This window comes from Rattus norvegicus, chromosome 5 (genome assembly GCF_021556685.1).
Source record: "Rattus norvegicus strain SHRSP/BbbUtx chromosome 5, alternate assembly SHRSP_T2T, whole genome shotgun sequence".
Classification (NCBI taxonomy): domain Eukaryota; kingdom Metazoa; phylum Chordata; class Mammalia; order Rodentia; family Muridae; genus Rattus; species Rattus norvegicus.
In genome coordinates, this window is record NC_141538.1 from 12379075 (window position 1) to 12385263 (window position 6189).

A 6189-nucleotide genomic window follows, 5' to 3' on the forward strand; every position below is an offset into this window, starting at 1 on the left:
GTAGACGGCATTAGACACATCCCTCCCTCAGCTTGGCGAGCCTAGCTGTGCTGGGATTCAGCAGGGGTGTTCCCATTATCTTCTTACCTATCTGAAGAAAGTCATCTGGTAAGACCATGTGTCATGTGATTTGAAATGCTGAAAGAAAGTCACATTTTCTGATACAGGGCTATTGAAGATGTCATAGATGGGATTTCCATTGCTGTAAATAGACACCATGACATGGGCAATTCTTATGAAGGACGACATTTAATTTGAATTGGCTTACAGGTTCAGAGGTTCAATCCATTATCATCATGGTGAAACCTACCAGTGTCTAGGCAGACATGGCATTGGAGGGGCTGAGAGTTCTGTGTCTTGATCTGACTGAAGCCATGGGAAACTGACTGTGCTCTAGACAGCTGGGAGAAGGATCTCAAAGCCCAACATCACAATGACACACAACCTCCAACAAGGTCACACCCACTCCAACAAGGCCATACTTCCTGATACCGCCACTCCTAGGACACCCAAACAACCACAGATAAGAACCTGTTTGCATCAAGTCTTTCTTATTTTTCACAGTCTCATCATCTGTGGAAGTATTATATTTAAGTTTATGATAAAGCAACCTTTATTGGTTCTTCCTCTGCATCATTCCTGAAATGCAGATAGAGTCTTAGCTAAATCTATATTATTCCAAGCCCCTAGGAGGTATAGTAGCTATCTTTTGTGTTGATATGTCAGAATAACTTTGTGGAGGGAGACTGAATTTTGGCTTAGAATTTGAAGGTTCAGTCTATTATGATTGGGAAGTCACATTGGCAGGAACATGAGGCAGTCACATTGGTCACATTGGATTCACAGTCAAGAAGCAGAAATCAGAGATAAATACTTTTAAAATAGATTTCTCCCTTATATTCAGTATAGAACGAAGTCCTAAAGAAGGGTACCATTCAGTTTGAACAGGTCTTCCCATTTCAATCAACCTGATGATTATAATCTCTTACAGTTTTTTGCATGTGTTAACCTATTAAATTAATTCCTCAGGTGTTTATTAGAAAGTATCAAATTAATATTCAATGTTAAATATCACAAGTATATGTCTGATTAATTAAATGATATCCAAACTATCAATTTTTCTAATGTTTAAAGCTTTTTATTAGATGTAAAATAATTTATATATTGTATTAGTCAGGATTCTCTAGAGTAGTAGAACTTATAGAATAAATCTCTCTATATATAAATTATATAATATAAATATATTATAAATAAATGTAAATATATAAACATAAATACATAAAATAATATGAATATATAAAATATATAATATAAATATATTATAAATTATATATATATATATAATTTATTAGAATGACTTATAGGCTGTATTCCTACTAATTCAACAATGTCTACCTATGAACTGAAAGTCCAAGAAACCAGAAGTTGCTCAGTTTACAAGGCTAGCTATTTCAGCTGGTCTTCAGTAGATGCTGGAATTCCAAAGAAGTAGGCTGTAAGGCCAGTGAAGGAATGGAGTTGCTAGCAAGGCAAGCAGCAAAGAGCAAAAGCTTTCTTCTTCCAAGTCTTTATATAGACACCCAGCATTCACTGTGTCCCAGATTAAAGGTATGCATATTCCTACCTCAACATCTGAATTAGAAGTGGATCTTCCTACTTCAAATTAAGCAAAAAAATCCCCCAAAGGTGTGCCTGCTGCTTTTTGATATTAGTTAATTCTATGTAGTCAAACTGTTAACTAAAAATAGTCATCACACATGTAGGGACATTTTGTTTGCATGTGGCCATCTATGTCAGAAGAGGTCATTAGGGCCCTGGGAACTGGAGTTTCATTATTTGTGAACTATCATGGGAGTCCTCTGTAAGTGTAACAAGTATTCTTCACTCTTTAGACAGACATCTCTCCAGTCTTACATACCACTTTTAAATTATAATCTTCTACTCATCACCCCCATAGGGTTAGAATCATTTTATAATGCAAAATATATTCAAAAGTTCCCATAGTCCTTAACGGGTTCATCATTATTTAAAAGTACAAATGTAGACTCTCTTCTGAGATTCAGGCCATTTCTTAACTATGAACCACTCTCCAAAAAAACAAAACAAAACAAAAAATAACCCTCAAGTGGTATAATTACAGTTTATAATGGAATAAAATAGACATTGCTATTCAAAAAGAGATAAATAGAGACATGGGAGGAAAAGATGAGATGTAACCAAAGCAAAACCAAAACCCAGCAAGGAAAAGTCCTACACTCTGTCTCAGACATCTGAGACTTGGGATGAAGTCATCTGGGCTTGATTAAGGGTCTCCCCACCCTTTCTACTCTGCTGCCTTCAGCACACATAGACTCTCTCCTAGGCCAGTTATATTCAGTGCTCACAGTGTTCTTCAGTGGATGTCACATGGTCCTTGCATCTGTAACAAACTAGGGTGCTCTGTGCTTTATCTTCATAGCTTCACATAGTAGCCTCCGAGAAAGTCTCCTTTCAGAACAGACTCTGCCACATAACACAAATGATGACCTGAGTGGCTATCTAGACCTGTGACCCATTAATTCTGCATCTTTTATGCTGCCATAAGTCAGTACAAGGTGGTCACAGAGTCAAGCCCTGCTAGTTTAGGATGTAGCTTATTCCCCTGGACTGCACCTCTAATAGCCTGTTTGCCCTCCAGGCTGACTTTGGCAAAAATACTTCTTTAAGTGGTTGTTATAGGAAACCCCATAAGTTTAGGCTCTTCCTCAGGGGCATGCACAAAAGCTTGTTATAGATCTTGTCAAGTTGACAATTAATACTAGCCATAACTATGTAAGAAGCAAATGAGATAGTATAAACTGAGGTCACAGATGTGACTTCAATACAATCTTCATACTCGGCAGTAAGCACTCTCTCAGCAAATGAGAATGCTTGGCACCATTTGTGTTAGGTGCTTACTGTGATTCTCTGAGATTATGGACAAGGAATGATTAAGTGGGACAAACTGAAGGTGGTGTTTAGCTCTAGGTTTATTCTGGCTACCCACATTGTGGCTCTGTTGCAAAATTCTTCACTCCATGTCCACTTTCTTCAACTTGAATGTAAGTGATATGGACCAATAGATAATGGAAAATGATGAGTTCATAGTTAATGTGAGGTTAAGATTTAGGGAGCCATTTCTATTCTAGACTTTGTTCCACAGTGAAAACAGTATTGGGTTTCCTCAATGAAAGTGCTAGTAAAAGGGTTTATAAGGGCTAAAATAAAAACTCACAAAACTGCATTAGTAATAATCAAAACTGTTCTTTAGAGGGTAAGATAATTTAATGTGCATATATTTGCATATAGTCTTTTGCCCTGAGTCTAATCTAAATGACCATGTTGGCAGCTATATGCCAACAAAATTATGTTCTAATTAAAATGCAATTACAGGGATAGACTGCTAAAGGAGGCAGCTTCATTGCATAGCACTTACTTGTAATGACCACATTTATGATGAGGATTTTGGGGATTAGAAAAAGCATGAGAATAGGCTGTATATTTTTAATTACTCTTAATCTGATTTTTAGAAAGTTCTTAAAGATCTAGGTTCTTTGGTATCTCACTGCATCTTTATATATTATTATAATAGCATTAAAAATTGGAGACTTAATAATCCATGCTAAGATTTAAATATAAAATACAAGCAATTAGGGTTGACAGTTACTTCCAAGCTGGAGCACTATTTGGGGAGGTTATGAAACCTTGAGAACCTGGGGCCTAACTGGAGAAAATGTGCCACTGGGACATGTCTATGAAGCTTATGTCAGGTCCCTGGTGTTGTACTCTCTTTGCTTCCTGTCTTCCATGAAATAAACAGCTTCCTTCTCCACATACTTTCAGTCTTCCCTGCATGGAATCAGAAACAACAGAGCTGGGGAGAAGGACCAGAAGTCTCTGAAGCCATGGGCCAGGAGAGAAATCAGTCATCTCTTCAGTTGTTTCTGTTAGCTAGTTTTGTCACAGCAATTAAAAGGTGATTAATGTAGCCTAGAAGTTCCATTTGTATATAAAAGCATTTGAGAAAAAAAGATCGTTATTATATATATATATATATATATATGTGTGTGTGTGTGTAGAATGAGGTTATAATATATTCTTTAGCCAATATTTATCCCTGATGCTGTAATAATTAAAAACCACTTCCAGAATAACAAGTAAAAGGCAATTTTTTCTTTTTTCTTTTTCTGTATTTTTCCTATTATTGGATATTTTCTTTATTAACATTTCAAATGTTATTCCCTTTCCTGGTTTCAGCTCCGGCAACCCCCAATCCTATTCCCCCTCCCCCTGCTTCTAGGACGGTGCTCCCCCATTTGCCCACCCACCCACTCCCTCCCTCCTTCACCCCAGCATTCCCCTATACTGAGGCATAGAGCCTTCACAGGACCAAGAGCCCATCCTCCTATTAATGTGCTATAATGCCAGCCTCTGCCACATATGCAGCTGTAGCCATTGGTCCCTCCATATGTACTCTTTTATTGGCGTTTTATTTAGTGTTGTTGCAAAATTACATAAATGCTCTCTTTTACCCCGCACTAGATCTGGCACCACAGTGCCCCAAGATATCTGGCAGATACCTTTATCTTGATCAGCAAAGCAGCTCACCCGCTCTGCTCCATCCCATATCACACTGCCAGAAACACACATTCCAATTCCGTGGCAGCTCAGTGTCCCAGCTGCCACACACTCTTTTAAACTTGAATTACCGCAAGAAAGAACACACAACAAAATAACCTCTGATCCAATTGGTAAGATCCAAAGCCATGCTTTAGGAATATTCAGAACAACCTGTTAAGTACACACAGTGGAATCTTAATGTCAGCCTCCATGTTCTCTCCATGGCTTTGTCCTCTCATCCCATTCCAGTCCCCTCCTCTTCCCTCAAAGTTTTCTCCCACCCATCCTTCCTTCTCATCCAATGACAGGCCTTGTTCTGTCTTGTACCTGTCGCACTTGCATAATGACATTATCCCACAGTTTAGTCCCTGGGAGCTCTGGGGAGTCTGGTGGGTTGATATCATTGTTCTTCCTATGGGGTAGTAAACCCCTTCGGCTCCTGTCCTTTATCTGACTCATCCATTGGAGACCCCATTCTCAGTCCAATGGTTGGCTGCTAGCATCTGCCTATGTATTTGTCTAGCTCTGGAAGATCCTCTCAGGAGACAGCTATATGAGGCATGGTCAGCAAGCAATTCTTGGCATCTGCAATAGTGTCTGGGCTTGGTGTTTTTATATGGGAGGGATCCCGAGGTGGCCTTTCCTTCAGTCTCTGCTCCACACTTTGACTGCTTTTTTTCTCCCTTGAGTATTATCTCCCCCTTTCTAAGAAGGACTGAAACATCCATACATTGGTCTTTCTTCTTCTTAAGCTTCATGTGGTTTGTAATTATATCTTGGGTATTCTGAGCTTTTTGGGCTAATATCCACTTTATCAGCGAGTGCATACCATGTGTGTTTTTCTGTGATTGGGTTACCTCACTCAGGATAATATTTGCTAGTTAAATCAATTTGCCTAAAAATTTCATGAAGTCATTGCTTTTAATAGCTAAGTAATACTCCATTATGCAAATATACTACATTTTCCTCCATAGGACACCTGGGTTCATTCCAGCTTCTGACTGTTATTAAATAAGGCTACTTTGCATGGCTCTCACTGAAGACCAGCAGTCGTACTGTAGCTGTTGGTTTCAAGCAGACGCCTAAAGAACTGTCTTCCTGTGGTTTGTTGGCTCTTCTGGACTTCAATAGAGAGTGACTTTTCCATCTGGAAGAAACAACCCCTTGTTGTGTCTGGTTTGACAGCTTCAGTTATGACTGATTCTTAGGAACAGCAGAGTACTGGGGAAAGTACTGGGAATAAACTAATAACTTAATTTCAAAAAAAAATAAGGCTACTTTGTACATAGTGGAGCATGAATCCTTGCTATATGTTAGAACATCTTTTGAGTATATGCCCAGGAGTGGTATACTTCAGGTAGTACAGTATCTAAATTTCTGAGGAATTGCCAGACTTAATTTCACAGTGGTTATATCAGCTTACAATCCCACCAACAATGGAAGAATGTTCCTCTTTCTCCACACCCTCACCAGCATTTCTGTCACCTGAGTTTTTTATCTTAGCCATTCTGACTGGTGTGAGGTGGAATCTCAGGGTTATTTTGATTTGTA

The 6189-nt window shown here is 38.7% G+C and overlaps 1 non-coding gene across 1 annotated transcript; it reads left to right on the top strand.

Annotated features, from left to right (window-relative positions):
* The first annotated feature begins 5664 nt into the window (after positions 1-5664).
* Positions 5665-5800, top strand: LOC120103277 (small nucleolar RNA SNORA2/SNORA34 family). The gene has a single exon (XR_015621558.1). It is a non-coding gene; the product is annotated as a small nucleolar RNA SNORA2/SNORA34 family (small nucleolar RNA).
* Positions 5801-6189: the final 389 nt, after the last annotated feature.